This window comes from Schistocerca americana, chromosome 2 (genome assembly GCF_021461395.2).
Source record: "Schistocerca americana isolate TAMUIC-IGC-003095 chromosome 2, iqSchAmer2.1, whole genome shotgun sequence".
NCBI lineage: Eukaryota > Metazoa > Arthropoda > Insecta > Orthoptera > Acrididae > Schistocerca > Schistocerca americana.
In genome coordinates, this window is record NC_060120.1 from 978,713,143 (window position 1) to 978,731,148 (window position 18,006).

The following is an 18,006-nucleotide window of genomic DNA, read 5'->3' on the forward strand; positions in this document are numbered from 1 at the left end:
AGGTATTGATTCAGTAGTAGGGAATATAGACTGCATTTCCATGTTATACACTTTTTAACTGTATGACATCGTTTTTGGTCTTCCATTCTTATCATACCATCTAGGTCCTTGTGTATGTTGTATGTCTCTCGTGCTCCGTATAGCTTGCACCCAATTTTCTGTTAACTTCGTACACCTTGCACCATTTTACTTTCTGGAACACTTTCTCCTTGCCGACAGATTCTACGAACTGGTTTTGATTTTTTATAAAGTCTTACTTCCATTAACAAGCGCAACGTCAGAACAGCCTCTCCGGTACCTTTATCTTTCCTAACGCCAAACTGATCACCATGTAACTGAATCTCAGTTTTTTGCGTAAAAATTAGGGATAGGTAAATGATACGCACGTCTGGACGTACCCGAGATATCCTCATACGTTGTCGAGCAGTGCACGAGCAACCATGTGACATCTGAAACACACGAGGCGATTCTGATCGATGTATGAGAAACTACGAACTAGCCACATCAACAGGCTGTAGCTACGCTTAAAATTCGACACCTTCGTGAAGTACAAGTTGAAACTTAGAAGTAGATATCATCGGAGTAGTGAAGTAACTTAAATCACTTAACAAAGACAAGCTTCCTGGTCAAGACTGTATACGAATTAGACTCCTTTCAGAGTATGCTGGTGCAATAGTTCAATACTAAACAATCATAAACAGCCACTCGCTCGACGAAAGATCCGTGCCCAGATACTGGAAAATTGCACAGGTGAAGAAAGTCAGTAGCAGTATTCCACTAAACTACAGGTTCATATCATTAACATGCACCAGGATTTTGAAACATATATTGTGTTCGAACATTATGAATTACCTCAAAGAGAACGGTCTATTGACCCACAGTCAGCACGGATTTAGAAAATATCGTTCTATACTGCAGGAGTAGGTTCAATAATGAATAGGAAAATAGGAATGCGGGTAAGCTACTACAAACAGCATGGTGAACGCAATATTGTGGCCAAGATAGATACGAAGCCTACGCCTACCACAGTAGCACAAGTTCATATGCATACTAGCTCTGCAGATGACGAAGAAATTGAAGAAATGTATGATGAAATAAAAGAAATTATTCAGATAGTGAAGGGAGACGAAAATTTAATAGTCATGGGTGACTGGAACTCGGCATTAGGAAAATGGAGGGAAGGAAACGCAGTCGCAGAGCACAACTTAATCATAGCTAACACTTGATTCAAGAATCATAAAAGAAGGTTGCATACATGGAAGAAGCCTGGAGATACTGACAGGTTTCAGATAGATTATATAATGGTAAGACAGAGATTTATATAATGGTAAGACAGAGGTTTTAAATTTGTAAGTAGGCTGTTTACGTTTTCTTATTGGCAACGTTACGTAGCGCTCTGTATGAAAATCACTGGCTGTGCTGTTTTATGTTTTCTTATTGGCAACGTTACGTAGCGCTCTGTATGAAAATCACTGGCTGTGCTGTGTGCAGTCTGTGGCTAGTTTGCATTGTTGTCTGCCGTTGTAGTGTTGGGCAGCGGCAGCTGGATGTGAACAGCGCATAGCGTTGCGCAGTTGGAGGTGAGCCGCCAGCAGTGGTGGATGTGGGGAGAGAGATGGCGGAGTTTGGAAATTTGTAAGACTGGATGTCATGACCTGTTATGTATATTATGATTTTTCAACGCTATTAAGGTAAATACATTGTTTGTTCTCTACTAAAATCTTTAATTTCCTAACTATGCCTATCAGTAGTTAGTGCCTTCCGTAGTTTGAATCTTTTATTTAGCTGGCAGTAGTGGCGCTCGCTGTATTGCAGTAGTTCGAGTAACCAAGATTTTTGTGAGGTAAGTGATTTGTGAAACGTAGAGGTTAATGTTAGGCAGGGTCAGTCTTTTGTAGGGATTTTTGAAAGTCAGATTGCGTTGCGCTAAAAATATTGTGTCAGGTTAAGCACAGTCATGTATAATTTTTCAAAAGGGGACGTTTCAAATTGTATGACATTTCCAGGGGCAGATTTGGCCTCTGACCTCAATCTACTGGTTATGATTAAAACAGATGAAACTACAAAAAGGTGGAAATTTAAGGAGATGGGACCTGGATAAACTAACCAGAGGTTGTACAGAGTTTCAGGGAGAGCATAAGAGATCAATTGACAGGAATGGGGGAAAGAAATACAATAGAAGAAGAATGGGTAGCTTTGAGGGATGAAGTAGTGAAGGCAGCAGAGGATCAAGTAGGTAAAAAGAGGGGGCTAGTAGAAATCCTTGGGTAAAAGAAGAAATATTTAATTTAATTGATGAAAGGAGAAAATATGAAAATGCAGTAAATGAAGCAGGCAAAAATGAGATCGACAGGAAGTGCAAAATGGCTAAGCAGGAATGGCTAGAGGACAAATGTAAGGATGTAGAGGCTTATCTCACTAGGGGTAAGATAGATACTGCCTACAGGAAAATTAAAGAGACCTTCGGAGAAAACAGAACCACTTGCACGAACATCACGAGCTCAGATGGAAACCCAGTTCTAAGCAAAGAAGGGAAAGCAGAAAGGTAGAAGGAGTATATAGAGGGTCTATACAAGGGCGATGTACTTGAGGACAATATTATGGAAATGGAAGAGGATGTAAATCAAGATGAAATGGGAGATATGATACTGCGTGAAAAGTTTGACATAGCACTGAAAGACCTGAGTCGAAACAAGGACCCGAGAGTAGACAACATTCCATTAGAACTACTGATAGCCTTGGGTGAGCCAGTCCTGGCAAAGCTCTACCATCTGGTGAGCAAGATATATGAGACAGGTGAAATACCCTCAGACTTCAAGAAGAATATAATAATTCCCATCCCAAAGAAAGCAGGTGTTGACAGATGTGAAAATTACCGTACTATCAGTTTCATAAATCACGGCTGCGAAATACTAATTCTTTACAGACTAATGGAAAAACTAGTAGAAGCCGACCTGGGGGAAGATCAGTCTGGATTCCGTAGAAATATCGGAACACGTGAGGCAATACTGACCCTACGACTTATCTTAGAAGCTAGATTAAGGAAAGGAAAACCTACGTTTCTGGCATTTGTAGACTTAGAGAAAGCTTTTGACAATGTTGACTGGAATACTCTCTTTCAAATTCTGAAGGTGGCAGGGGTAAAATACAGGGAACGGAAGGCTATTTACAATTTGTACAGAAACCATATGGCAGCTATAAGAGTCGAGGCACATGAAAGTGAAGCAGTGGTTGGGAAGGGAGTGAGGCAGGGTTGTAATCTCTCCCCGATGTTATTCAATCTGTATATTGAGCAAGCAGTGAAGAAAACAAAAGAAAAATTCGGAGTAGGTATTAAAATCCATGGAGAAGAAATAAAAACTTTGAGGTTCGCCGATGACATTGTAATTCTGTCAGAGACAGCAAAGGACTTGGAAGAGCAGTTGAACGGAATGGATAGTGTCTTGAAAGGAGAATATAAGATGAACATCAACAAAAGCAAAACGAGGTTAATGGATTGTAGTCGAATTAAGTCAGGTGATGCTGAGGGAATTAGATTAGGAAGTGAGACACTTAAAGTAGTAAAGGAGTTTTGCTGTTTGGGAAGCAAAATAACTGATGATGGTTGAAGTAGAGAGGATACAAAATGTAGACTGGCAATGGCAAGGAAATAGTTTCTGAAGAAGAGAAATTTGTTAACATCGAGTACAGATTAAAGTGTCAGGAAGTCGTTTCTGAAAGTATTTCTATGGAGTGTAGCCATGTATGGATGTGAAACATGGACGATGAATAGTTTGAACAAGAAGAGAATAGAAGTTTTCGAAATGTGGTGCTACAGAAAAATGCTGAAGATTAGATGGGTAGATCACGTAACTAATGAGGAAGTGTAGAATAGGATTGGAGAGAAGAGAAGTTTGTGGGACAACTGGACTAGAAGAAGGGATCGGTTGGTAGGACATGTTCTGAGGCATCAAGGGATCACGAATTTAGTATTGGAGGGCAGCGTGGAGGGTAAAAATCGTAGAGGGAGACCAAGAGATGAAAACACTAAGCAGATTCAGAACGATGTTGGTTGCAGTAGGTACTGGGAGACGAAGAAGCTTGCACAGGATAGAGTAGCATGGAGAGCTGCATCAAACCGTCTCAGGACTGAAGACCACAACAACAACACAGTGCTAATGACAAGGGATTTCTAACTGATTCCGTATTTCTAGATTTATAGAAGGCTTTTGACACTGTACCACACAAGCGGCTTGTAGTGAAAGTGTGTGCTTACGGAATATCGTCTCAGTTATGTGACTGGATTCGTGATTTCCTGTCAGATAGATCACAGTTCGCAGTAACTGACGGAAAGTCATCGAGTGAAACAGAAGTGATTTCTGGCGTTTATCCTCTAATTAAGTCATCAGAGGATCAAAAGAAATAGCAGATATCTGTATGGTGCGAAAATTGGCAATTGAACCTAATCAATGAAAAGTGTGAGGTCATTCACGTGAATACTAAAAGGAATCCATTAAACTTCGGTTACACGATAAATGAGTCAAATTTATTGGCCGTAAATTTAGCTGAATACCTAGGAATTACAATCACGAACGACTTAAATGGGAAATACTGCGTAGAAGATGTTGTCGGGAAGGCAAACCGAAGATTGCGTTTAATTGCAGAGCACTTAGAAAATTAACAGAGCTACTAAAGAGACCCCCACACTACGCTTGTCCATCGTCTTTCGGAGCACTGCTGAGTGGTATGGGATCCTCACCAGACAGGATTAACGGAGTACATCGAGAATATCCATAGACGAACAGCACGTTTTGTTTTACCGAGAAATAGGAGAGAGGGTGTCACGAACATGACACAGAATTTAGTATGGAGATCATTAAAACAAAGGCGTTTTCCGTTGCTGCGGAGACTTCTCACGAAATTTCAATCATCAATTTTCTCCTCAGAATACGAAAATAGTTTGTTGACGCTGACCTACGTATGGAGAAACGATTATCATTATAGAATAAGGGAAAACAGAGCTCGCAAGGAAAGGTATAGGAGTTCATTTTTACCGCGCTGTCCGGGATTGTAGTAACAGAGAATTATTTTGAGGATGGTTAAAAAAAAAAAGCTTCAGATGGCTCTGAGCACTATGGGACTTAACATCTGAGGTCATCAGTCCCCTAGAACTTAGAACTACTTAAACCTAACTGATCTAAGGACATCACACATCCATGCCCGAGGCAGGATTCGAACCTGCGACCGTAGCGGTCGCTCGGTTCCAGACTGTAGCGTTTAGAACCGCACGGCCACTCCGGCCGGCTGGAAACATCAAAAACACAACAAATTATCATTATAACATGTTGTATGAAACCCGTTGGCATTCAAAACAGCTTCCAGTCATCTCGTTATTGATAAATACAGGTCCTGCGTGATTTTCAAGGGTATCTTACGCCATTCTTCCTACAAAATAGTGATGATATCAGGTTACGATGATGGAGGTGGATAGCGGTCACGACCACTTCTCTTCAATGTAGACCTGGTGGCTGTGGTGGGCAGGTGAGATGTGACGGTTTGTCCTCGTGCTCACGACATCAATCCTCGTTTTGTGTTATCGCGCAATAGGGGTGAGAGTGTCACTGATATGATACGCGAGTTTGGGTGGCAGTCACTGAAACGAAGGCGGTTTTCTTTGCGACGAGATCTGTTTACGAAATTTTAATCACCAACTTTCTCTTCCGAATGCGAAAATATTTTGTTGGCACCCACCTACGTAGGGAGAAATGATCATCATAATAGAATAAGAGAAATCAGAGCTCGAACGGAAAGAGTTAGGTGTTCCTTTTTCCCAAGCGCCATTCTAGAGTGGAATGGTAGAGAAGTAGTATGAAAATGGTTGGATGAACCCTCTGCCAGGTACTTAAGTGTGAATTGCAGAGCAACCATGTAGATGTAGATGTAGGACGATGTGAGTTGTGTCACCAGGGGCCGTGCCATGTTGGAACACAGCATTGCCATTGGGGAACAAACATTGACCCGTGGGATGGAGCTGACCAGCCAAGATAGTCACATAATCCTTGGCAGTAATGCTACCTTGCACAGTAAACCACTATCCCATGACATGACTGCGCAGATCATCACCGAACCCACTCCACGTTTCACTCTTGGGGTCGTTAACCCGGCCAGAAGTTGGAAACAGTGTGAAAGGAGATTCATCCGACTTCCACAGCACGAGCATTTGCAACACTGATGACTGGTTTTGGAAATCACAGCTCGCACTCCAATTACCTTCTTATGGTGACCCGTTTGTATTGTTTTGGTGCCGACAGGCTTCTCAAGTGCAGAAATCAGTTCTGCAGCGATTTTTGAAGCTGTCGTCGTTGTCTTATTTTTCGAACAGTCTTCTTCAAAGTCTGCCTCTTCAGTCGTCTGACAGGACCACTCAACACATATTTTCATCCACCTTGTGACTTAGCGGATAATGTCTCTCCGCCTTCCCTATACGTAGTATAAATCTTCTGTAGGGTGCCCCTTGCAACACCTACACTTCCGCTTCCTTGGTAACGGAAGCACCGAGATTTTGTCGACGTCCCAATTCACTTAGCTCCGACATAACGCCCTCACAACCAGACAGAACCTTGTTCTTACAACAAATGGTTCAAATGGCTCTGAGCACTATGGGACTTAACACCTGAGGTCATCAGTCCCCTAGAACTTAGAACTACTTAAACCTAACTACCCTAAGGATATCACACACATCCATGCCCGAAGTAGAATACGAACCTGCGACTGTAGCGGTCACATAATCCCAGAACCGCTCGGCCACACTGGCCAGCGTTCTTACAACAACTGACACTTGCAATGTAATGAGAAAGTTGCACATATGCTGTCCGCGATCAAATACAGTACCGCTGCCTGCATGTTTGACTAGGATATACATTTATCTTCAAGCATGTATTTGTCGTGATGTTTTCATATTTTTGTTTAGTCTCTGTACGTTACATATAGGAAGCGTAAAGTAAGTAAAGAAGCGTTCAAGTTACTAGACTGAAGGACATATTTTTAATATTCCAAAATTCGTTGGTAGAGAAACAGGAGAGAAAAGTGTAACACCTAATTGCTTTTGCTTGTTACTTCATTCTTGATTCGTGCTATGAAATTTTCCTTTAAAGCAAATCACAGATCACTGTAACTTTCGCAGCTGGCAACATTTACCATTTTCCGTCCAAATTGTATTTGTGTTGACTTTGAAACTGTGTTTACAGTATTGTTTTATGTTTCTGTGGCCAACTCCAACTTGGTTTTTATTATGGAAATTTCTTGCTACATTGATATTATACAGCCTGTGGACTTCAATGTCTTTCGTATAGGAATAAATAATGAAGTTGCCAAAGAAAGTGAGGTTATGGGAAAGACAAAACACATTTCACATAGGAAAACTTTTACTGTGGTAGTACCTTTCCGCTGAAAGCCGTTGTACACAGGAAAAAACTGTACGAGAATATCAGAGAAAACTGTCTGCAGAATCAACCGTTGAGGGCCAATCAATCTTTCAGGGCTAATCTTTCAGGAGCCAAACAGAGTAGGAAAACGTGGAAGAGAGAAAAAAGAAATAACACCGCAATCTTGGTGTTACTAACTTCAGCCACAGCTGAAAGGTTTGACTGTTGAAGTTTCTCCTGTGACAGTGAGGAGTAGGGTTATTGAATGTGGTTTAAAAGCATGCCGACAGAGGAAAAAGCAGAAAATCACACACGCAATGAAAACGAAGACTGCAATGGGCGTAACAACTTCTGAAGCGGACAAGCGAGGACTTGCTAAAAGTATGTACAATGATATGGTAAATTATGTGAAAGTTGAATGTAAAATTAAGAGTTTGTGCTCCAATTTTTAATGTTTTATTGGCATTAAAAAATACAAAATTCAGTTTCCGGATTGCTGAGGTCACCTGGGCTACTATTCACATTTTTTATAATTTGGAATTTTGTGTATATTCCTTCGGTATTCATCAGAGATGTATCTGTATTCACCTTGATGGAAGAAAGCAGCCAGTATGTTCGTTGGAGACCAGGAGAAACATTTCAGGCCTGGTGGGTGCAGCAATGTGTGAAGCATCCAACTCTCGTTATGATGGGTGTGTGATGTCAGATTTCACACTGTTGAACGATCAGTGAGATAAGAACAGTGTAAAGAAAGCATTGAAAACGAAATTTACCCTAAATAAATGGTGGGTTCCTAATAAAAATATCTTTTTTTGCATGATGAGGCACCTTGCCACAAGGCCAAAAGTGTCTCCAAGTATTTGGAAGAAAAACAACTGTAAGTGTTTACCTGGCCAGGGAATAGCCCTGACAAGATTCCTATTCAAAATTTATGGACTGTTATAGAGCGGAGGATAAGGATATCTACAATAACTAAGACCTTATCTTCAAACTATAGGAAATTTGGGACCGCAGCAATGACAGTGAGCTGTCATGTGAAAAGTTGACACACACAATTCTAAGTAGAATAAAAATGTTGAGCAAGAAGGAGGTGAGCCGTGCTGGCCCCGGCTTATGTGTTAGTTTAAACCTTGACTGTTAGTCTGCGTTTGGTTTGCCGCAGTTATTGCGGTTACGCCGTGGTTCTTCCTCTTTCTATGTGTGGCAGTAGCGGTGTGTATCCATATTCGCACCTTGTACTATCTTTGGTATGGTGCTTATAGTTTCCGGCTAGCCGGTGTGCGGCAGTCGGTCGGTTGGTGTGGATCAGCCAGGAACCCTCCGCGCGGCGCAGTGGGCCGGGCCCGCTGGCAGCCTCTGCGCAGTGTCGGAGTGTGTGGGAGCTGTTTCAATGGCTACGAGGTTCGTGGCTCACAGACCCAGGACATCTAAGTTGAGTGGTGATTTAATTACCAAAGCGAGTCCGTTCGTGTGTATCGATATTCGCACCTTGTACTATCTTTGGTATGGTGCTTATAGTTTCCGGCTAGTCGGTGTGCGGCAGTCAGTCGGGAGGTGTGGATCAGCCAGGAAATATCCGCGCGGCGCAGTGGCCCGGGCCCGCTGGCGGTCTCTGCGCAGTGTCGGAGTGTGTGGGAGCTGTTTCGATGGCTACGAGGTTCGTGGCTCACCAACCCAGGACATCAAAGGTGAGTGGTGATTTAATTACCAAAGCGAGTCCGTTCGTGTGTATCGATATTCGCACCTTGTACTATCTTTGGTATGGTGCTTATAGTTTCTGGCTAGCCGGTGTGCGGCTGTCAATTGGGAGGTGTGGATCAGCCAGGAAATATCCGCGCGGCGCGGTGGGCCGGGCCCGCTGGCAGTCTCTGCGCAGTGTCGGAGTGTGTGGGATCTGTTTCAATGGCTACGAGGTTCGTGGCTCACCAACCCAGGACATCAAAGGTGAGTGGTGATTTAATTACCAAAGCGAGTCCGTTCGTGTGTATCGATATTCGCACCTTGTACTATCTTTGGTATGGTGCTTATAGTTTCTGGCTAGCCGGTGTGCGGCTGTCAATTGGGAGGTGTGGATCAGCCAGGAAATATCCGCGCGGCGCGGTGGGCCGGGCCCGCTGGCAGTCTCTGCGCAGTGTCGGAGTGTGTGGGATCTGTTTCAATGGCTACGAGGTTCGTGGCTCACCAACCCAGGACATCAAAGTTGAGTGGTGATTTAATTACCAAAGCCAGTCCGTTCGTGTGTATCGATATTCGCACCTTGTACTATCTTTGGTATGGTGCTTATAGTTTCTGGCTAGCCGGTGTGCAGCAGTCAGTCGGTTGGTGTGGATCAGCCAGGAAATATCCGCGCGGCGCAGTGGGTACGGGCCTGCTGGCGGTCTCTGCGCAGTGTCGGAGTGTGTGGGAGCTGTTTCGATGGCTACGAGGTTCGTGGCTCACCAACCCAGGACATCAAAGTTGAGTGTTGATTTAATTACCAAAGCGAGTCCGTTCGTGTGTATCGATATTCGCACCTTGTACTATCTTTGGTATGGTGCTTATAGTTTCCAGCTAGTCGGTGTGCGGCAGTCAGTCGGGAGGTGTGGATCAGCCAGGAAATATCCGCGCGGGGGCCAGCTGGCGGTCTCTGCGCAGTGTCGGAGTGTGTGGGAGCTGTTTCGATGGCTACGAGGTTCGTGGCTCACCAACCCAGGACATCAAAGGTGAGTGGTGATTTAATTACCAAAGCGAGTCCGTTCGTGTGTATCGATATTCGCACCTTGTACTATCTTTGGTATGGTGCTTATAGTTTCTGGCTAGCCGGTGTGCGGCTGTCAATTGGGAGGTGTGGATCAGCCAGGAAATATCCGCGCGGCGCGGTGGGCCGGGCCCGCTGGCAGTCTCTGCGCAGTGTCGGAGTGTGTGGGATCTGTTTCAATGGCTACGAGGTTCGTGGCTCACCAACCCAGGACATCAAAGGTGAGTGGTGATTTAATTACCAAAGCGAGTCCGTTCGTGTGTATCGATATTCGCACCTTGTACTATCTTTGGTATGGTGCTTATAGTTTCTGGCTAGCCGGTGTGCGGCTGTCAATTGGGAGGTGTGGATCAGCCAGGAAATATCCGCGCGGCGCGGTGGGCCGGGCCCGCTGGCAGTCTCTGCGCAGTGTCGGAGTGTGTGGGATCTGTTTCAATGGCTACGAGGTTCGTGGCTCACCAACCCAGGACATCAAAGTTGAGTGGTGATTTAATTACCAAAGCCAGTCCGTTCGTGTGTATCGATATTCGCACCTTGTACTATCTTTGGTATGGTGCTTATAGTTTCTGGCTAGCCGGTGTGCAGCAGTCAGTCGGTTGGTGTGGATCAGCCAGGAAATATCCGCGCGGCGCAGTGGGTACGGGCCTGCTGGCGGTCTCTGCGCAGTGTCGGAGTGTGTGGGAGCTGTTTCGATGGCTACGAGGTTCGTGGCTCACCAACCCAGGACATCAAAGTTGAGTGGTGATTTAATTACCAAAGCCAGTCCGTTCGTGTGTATCGATATTCGCACCTTGTACTATCTTTGGTATGGTGCTTATAGTTTCTGGCTAGCCGGTGTGCAGCAGTCAGTCGGTTGGTGTGGATCAGCCAGGAAATATCCGCGCGGCGCAGTGGGTACGGGCCTGCTGGCGGTCTCTGCGCAGTGTCGGAGTGTGTGGGAGCTGTTTCGATGGCTACGAGGTTCGTGGCTCACCAACCCAGGACATCAAAGTTGAGTGTTGATTTAATTACCAAAGCGAGTCCGTTCGTGTGTATCGATATTCGCACCTTGTACTATCTTTGGTATGGTGCTTATAGTTTCCAGCTAGTCGGTGTGCGGCAGTCAGTCGGGAGGTGTGGATCAGCCAGGAAATATCCGCGCGGGGGCCAGCTGGCGGTCTCTGCGCAGTGTCGGAGTGTGTGGGAGCTGTTTCGATGGCTACGAGGTTCGTGGCTCACCGACCCAGGACATCAAAGTTGAGTGGTGATTTAATTACCAAAGCGAGTCCGTTCGTGTGTATCGATATTCGCACCTTGTACTATCTTTGGTATGGTGCTTGTAGTTTCCGGCTAGCCGGTGTGCGGCAGTCAGTCGGTTGGTGTGGATCAGCGAGGAAATATCCGCGCGGCGCAGTGGGCCGGGCCTGCTGGCGGTCTCTGCGCAGTGTCGGAGTGTGTGGGAGCTGTTTCGATGGCTACGAGGTTCGTGGCTCACCGACCCAGGATATCAAAGTTGAGTGGTGATTTAATTACCAAAGCGAGTCCGTTCACATTGTATCGTTGGTTTTCATGGTTGGCTGTTGGGGGTATTCCCGTGAGCAACAGCGAGTGTTCGAGTTGGCGAAAATTTAGCCACCATACGATGGAGTTTAACTGTATTTTGGTTATTTGAAGACCAAGTGCACCAGCGAAATTTTCAGCCTTGTAGCCATTAGCGTTCCGGTTACGCTGCCGTGGCCGCAGTCATAATATTGAGGCAGTGTCCTTTCCTCACCGTGTTGTCGCTGTCCAACACGTCTGAGTAGTTTTGACAGCTTATGCATACTTGGTTACGCCTTTTACGTTTTGGCATTGGAGTTCCTTGTGTACTGATCGGGTGGAAAGCAAGTCGTCTTGTCGGTGGGTCCGTTGACTGTCTCTTGGTTGGTTTTTCCGGCGGATCGGATATAGTTGGGCCGACTACCCGTCTCCCCTAAGCGAACGTTAATATTTCAAGTGCAGTCCCACCCCCGGAAACTTCTGAGCGCCGCTGGCTGTACTGCCTTTTCTTGTTGGTGTCTGATTGTGCATTTTAAGGGCTCATAGCCGATGTTTGCTTTTAGTTGGGTTTTTAATAATGGGCCTTCAGAAGTTAGTTACAGTCTCAGCAGTTGGAAGTTCCTTACTTGTCAAGTCTTGCATTGTTTCGGCCTTCAGCCTCATTTAAATTTTTTTTCGGCTAAAGCTTTGGGCTTTCTGCCTTTTGAAAATTCATTGTGGTTGCATTTTTAAATCATAGGCCTTCAGCCATTTTAAAATTAAAATTCCTTACTTGTCGAATTCTATACAGCGAATCTGTATATAGAGCAAGCAGTAAAGGAAACAAACGAAACATTTGGAGTAGGTATTAAAATCCATGGAGAAGAAATAAAAACTTTGAGGTTCGTCGATGACACTGTAATTCTGTCAGAGACAGCAAAGGACTTGGAAGAGCAGTTGAACGGAATGGACAGTGTCTTGAAAGGAGGATATAAGATGAACATCAACAAAAGCAAAACGAGGATAATGGAATGTAGTCGAATTAAGTCGGGTGATGCTGAGGGAATTAGATTAGGATATGATACCTTCTTCTTCTATCTTTCTTCTAAGATAAGGCGTAAGGTCAGTATTGCCTCACGTGCTCCAACATTTCTACGGAATACAAACTGATCTTCCCCGAGGTCGGCTTGTACCAGTTTTTCCATTCGTCTGTAAAGAATTCGCGGTGTAATTAAAGTAGTAAAGGAGATTTGCTATTTGGGGAGCAAAATAACTGATGATGGTCGAAGTAGAGAGGATACAAAATGTAGACTGGCAATGCTAAGGAAAGCGTTTCGGAAGAAGAGGAATTTGTTAACATCGAGTATAGATTTAAGTGTCAGGAAGTCGTTTCTGAATGTATTTGTATGGAAGTGAAACATGGACGAGAAGTAGTTTGGACAAGAAACGAACAGAAGCTTTCGAAATGTGGTGCTACAGAAGAATGCTGAAGATTAGGTGGGTAGATCACGTAACTAATGAGGAGGTATTGAATAGAATAGGGGAGAAGAGGAGTTTGTGGCACAATTTGACAAGAAGAAGGGATCGGTTGGTAGGACATGTTCTGAGACATCGAGGTATCACCAATTTAGTATTGGAAGGCGGCGCGGAGGGTAAAAATCGAAGAGGGAGACCAAGAGATGAATACACTAAGCAGATTCCGAAGGATGTTGGTTGCAGTAAGTACTGGGAGATGAAGAAGCTTGCACAGGATAGAGTAGCATGGAGAGCTGCATCAAACCAGTCTCAGGACTGATGACCACAACGAGTACAACAACTTGGCAACTCTTAAATTCTTTGGGGCCTTCAGCCTCATTTGAAATATTATTTAAGGATAAGACCTTGCGCTTTCTACCTTTTGAAAATTTATTGTAGCTGTGTTTTTAAATCATGGGCCTTCAGCCGTTTTAAAAATTAAAGGGGTTGTGCCCTTAAGCCATAAGATTGTGTGACATATTCAGTCGATAGTTAAGGTCGGAAATTTGCGCTGTAATGTTTGGGCAACTAAATAAAGTTATATGTGTTCGAGTGTAATTGACAGCCGCTCATTTTTGGCTCCTTTCCACAGTTGAGCCTATCTGTTCTGCCCTGAAGATTTAACCAGGCGTTTCAGGAGGCACGTACTCGAAATATTGCATATACGAATGTAACCTGAATGTGGATGTAAATGTGTAATAAATGTAAATTTTTGGCAAAAAAAAGTCTTTAGTCTAATAATTTTAACACGTCTGTAACTTGCAGGAACGGTCAACCTATGAGTGAATCTCACTATGCCTTATAACTGGGTTGTTTCTAATTCAGTGAGACATTCTTCTCTACGTCCGGAAATCTGGAGGAACGCGTGGTGTGCGCTCCTGGCTTGCCCTAGGGCAAGGCAATGAATTCGTCGCTAAACGCGGCGCGCGTGCCTCTGCCTTGCCGGTGATTCCAGCGCGGCTAAACGGCGCGCCTCGGCCTGGGCTAATGGGCAGCCCCGTGCCTCGCGTTCCTCCGGATCCGCTGCGTGCCGAGCACCGCCACCCCCGCGACCGACAGCCGGCGGGCCGCCGTCAATACGGGCCGCCATTAAAGGCGACGCGTCGGGAGGCGGCGCTGCCGCTGCCCGCCCCCGTAACAATGTTATCCGGCCGAGATCCGGCGCCCCCGCGACCCAGACGGGCCCAGCCCGGGGGCAAGGAACCGCAGCCACTGGCCCAGCGGCCGCATCGATCGCACACCTGAGGCGCTGCCGACCTACTTGCCTCGCCCGGCCTCCTCACAAGGGACACCCAGTGCAGACGGAGGGAACACGCTGCCAGCAGCTCGTGCCTTCCACTGCCCAATGGCTAATCGCAAAGGAGCAATCACTAATATAACTGAGGAACTGATAGATGGCGATCACTTTGGGATTAGGAAAGGTAAAGCCACCGGAAAGCGGGTTCTGACCTTAGATATGACAATGGCAGCAAAGGTTAAGAAAAATCAAGACACTTTGACAGGATTTGACGATTTAGAAAAAGAGTTCGACAATGTAAGAAGAAGCAGTTTTGAGGAAAATAAAGCTACAAAGAAATGCAGGTAATGTACAATATTGATGGTGTTAGGACAGCAACCAGCCACAAATTTACTTTGAGTTTCTTTATTCAAAGGAAACCTTTACCGGTTTCGAATCGTTGTGATTCATCATCAGGCGGTCTACACGCTTTCTATATATCATTTGGTGTGTTTTTATAGATTAATTGTCCTAAAATATAAATAAAACATAATTATAAACACGCCACACACAGATGGTTGCGTTACAGATTTTCGTTGCATATGACTTACGTGAAACGTCGGTTTCGAGTGTTTGTTTTCATAACATTCGTCCAATCGATGTAAATGCATTCCCACCGCATCCTCGTTGTTGCATACGTAAATAGTTCTCACTGTACACTTTAGATTTGTCGCTGAGATCATTTCAACCACGCACCAGATGTTTTGATACATACAAAGAGCTTACAAACATATGAGTATCACAGACATCATCGTCAAATGTTACGATATATCGTAGCATCTGTGATACTCATATGTTTGTAAGCTCTTTGTATGTATCCATGAACTCCTGGCTCTCTCCCCCCTATCTCTCCAGCTCCCCCAATTTCTCTGCCCATCTCCTCCTTCTCGCTCTCTCTGTACATCTCCTCTTTCTCGCTCTCTCTGCACATCTGCTCCATCCCCGCTCGCTCGCTCTCTCTCTCTCTCTCTCTCTCTCTCCATCTCCTCCTCTCCCCTATCTATCTCATCTGTACTCCTCTCTATGACCATTTGTCGCCCCCATCTCGGTCCACCTCCTCTTTCCAAGGGTAACAGTAAACCTGCAGTGGTGCATCGGAATCTACTAGGGGACTCCCAGGAAAGGTTCAAAGCAGAGACTCTTTGAGGCATTACGCCTTCTGGACGGAAGTCCTCATTGTGACTTTTGTATTCAATCCCAATGCAATTTCTATGTTTTATCGTCAATGAGATGGTCCAAGGGTTACAGTAAACATGTAGTGGTGCATCGGAATCTACTACTGAACTCCCAGGAAAGGTTCAAAACTGTGGTGTGCGTACTGTAAGACCTCCAGTACACACGCCATCAGATTATTTGACTTGTCGCTCTAACGAAGTAGGCGAGTGTCAGCAATATGTTTCGTGGTCTTATCGTGGCGTGTTTATCTTCTGCCGTTAGGTCAGGCGATAGAAATGCCACTTGCACGCTTAGAGTAGCAGATTGACGATGATCAACTTTAAACAGAACTTGATTAATTTTCACAAATATTTATTAAAATAATAACAAGCATAAAATTTACTTAACTTGGTTCTGGATGCTATTTACAATTGACAATCTGAAGTTCCTTTGGTATTGGTACGTTAATCTTATTCTCACATATATCTCTGATACTTGACAAAAGTGTCTATACATTTATTTTCATGGCTATGTACAGGAATATGGCACCGCAAACGAAACTTTTAGTGGAAATTCAAGCCACTTAAAATGAATGAGTGTACCGGTTTGAATCACTGATACACAGAGACCTCACCAGCTGTTGGATCTGTGAGGATAGTACCTTCAATAACAGCATTTCCCATACATATGCGTAAATGTATTACTAAGCAGCCTACACTCCTTCTTCAGGCCACAAGTCTCCCATCGGGACCATCCGACGGCCGTGTCATTCTCAGTTGAGGATGAAGATAGGAGGGAAGTGTGGTCAGCACACCGCTCTCCCGGTCGTTATGATGGTTTACTGTGACCGGAGCCGCTACTATTCGGTCGAGTAGCTCCTCGATTGGCATCACGAGTCTGAGTGCACCCCGAAAAATGGCAACAGCGCATGGCGGCCCGGATGGTCACCCATCCAAGTGCCGGCCACACCCGACAGCGCTTATCTTCGGTGATCTCACGGGAACCGGTGTATCCACTGCGACAAGGCCGTTGCCTGTTAAGCAGCCTACGTCACATAAAAAGTCGTACAACAGGCGAACAATGACTTTAAAGGTCACAAAGTATGCATAACGCGTTTCGGAATTATTTCCGTCTTCAGAAATCCAAGTGCAGAGGTAGCACAAGAACAAGAGCGTCACCAGTTGTGTATGCAACATCCGGTAAACAGCTAGTAACGCTCTAGTTCTTGTGCTACCTCTGCACTTGGATTTCTGAAGACGGAAACCAGTTTCTGAATATGGAAATAAATCCGAAACAGTTCATGCATACCTTCTGTATGACTTCTTATGCGACCTTGTAAACTTAAGTATTGATCTACGAATATTTACTAGAATGGTCGCTAGCCTCCTACGTCACTTTATGTCACACCTTTATTAGTACTTCGCATACTCCGTATTAGTATCTTAATTATAAGCCGTTAAAACCGGCTGCGAGAAAGAAAACAAAACAGTTCATTGTTATCTATACAGTTTTTGTTTGAAATTATGTACAAGGAGAAAGAATATAAGAGAAGATGTTTATCAAATGGGTTAAAGGTGTTAGGATATCCTAGTTAAAATCGACTTCGGGAAAGGAGACGAAACTGCATTTTTCTTTTTGTCAGTCTGTTATAACAAAACCATTGTATGTATGTCGCCCATATCCGTCTGAATGTTTATTACATCGTAGTGCAAAAATTTAAAGTAAATCGGCCAATAACGTTTCGAGATTTTTGATCAACGTTTAACAACACACACATACATAGAGCCTGTGCTCATCCGAATTTTTCATAGAATAACGTATGGGATTTTTGGTAACAACGGTTTTTATTTATATACTAGTACAGATATAGAAGAACCTAGAGGGAACAATAATAAATGAAGATGAAGCACGAAGTGCTCTGATTAAAATGGAGTGTAAGACTGGGACACCCCTGCTGTTCATACATGGAAGAATGGTTCAGAAGTTGTATTAAAATTCAGCGTTCTGTTACACTCTCGAATAATGCGGGGGAAGACCGACCATCAATAAACCTCCTTATGAGTTAATTTATGTGCTTTTCTCATCGTGATCATTTCACTAGACATGTATGGGAGAATGTGATATCTTCCCGACTGTTCTTCAAAGGTATGCTCTCCAAATTCGAACAGTAAAACCCTCCGCTCAATTCGACTATCTCTGGCCTTGCATATCATTGACAGCGACCGCTAAGGACTTGCCACATATATCTCCCAAACGTGTTTAATTAAAATACATAGAAGACCTACTGTTCAATCGAGAATTTCGAGTACAGCATGAAATACCCCTGAATGGAATGGACGATTTTGAAATGCTGTTTTGACCTAGGCAACTACCTAAGAACTGGACTCACCTTTAAGATCGAAGCTACAAATTAGCATGCCAAA

General features: G+C 44.4%; 1 pseudogene; it reads right to left on the reverse strand.

Moving 5' to 3' along the window:
- Window positions 1–16,499: 16,499 nt before the first annotated feature.
- LOC124597174 lies at window positions 16,500–16,617 on the reverse strand (annotated as a pseudogene).
- Window positions 16,618–18,006: the final 1,389 nt, after the last annotated feature.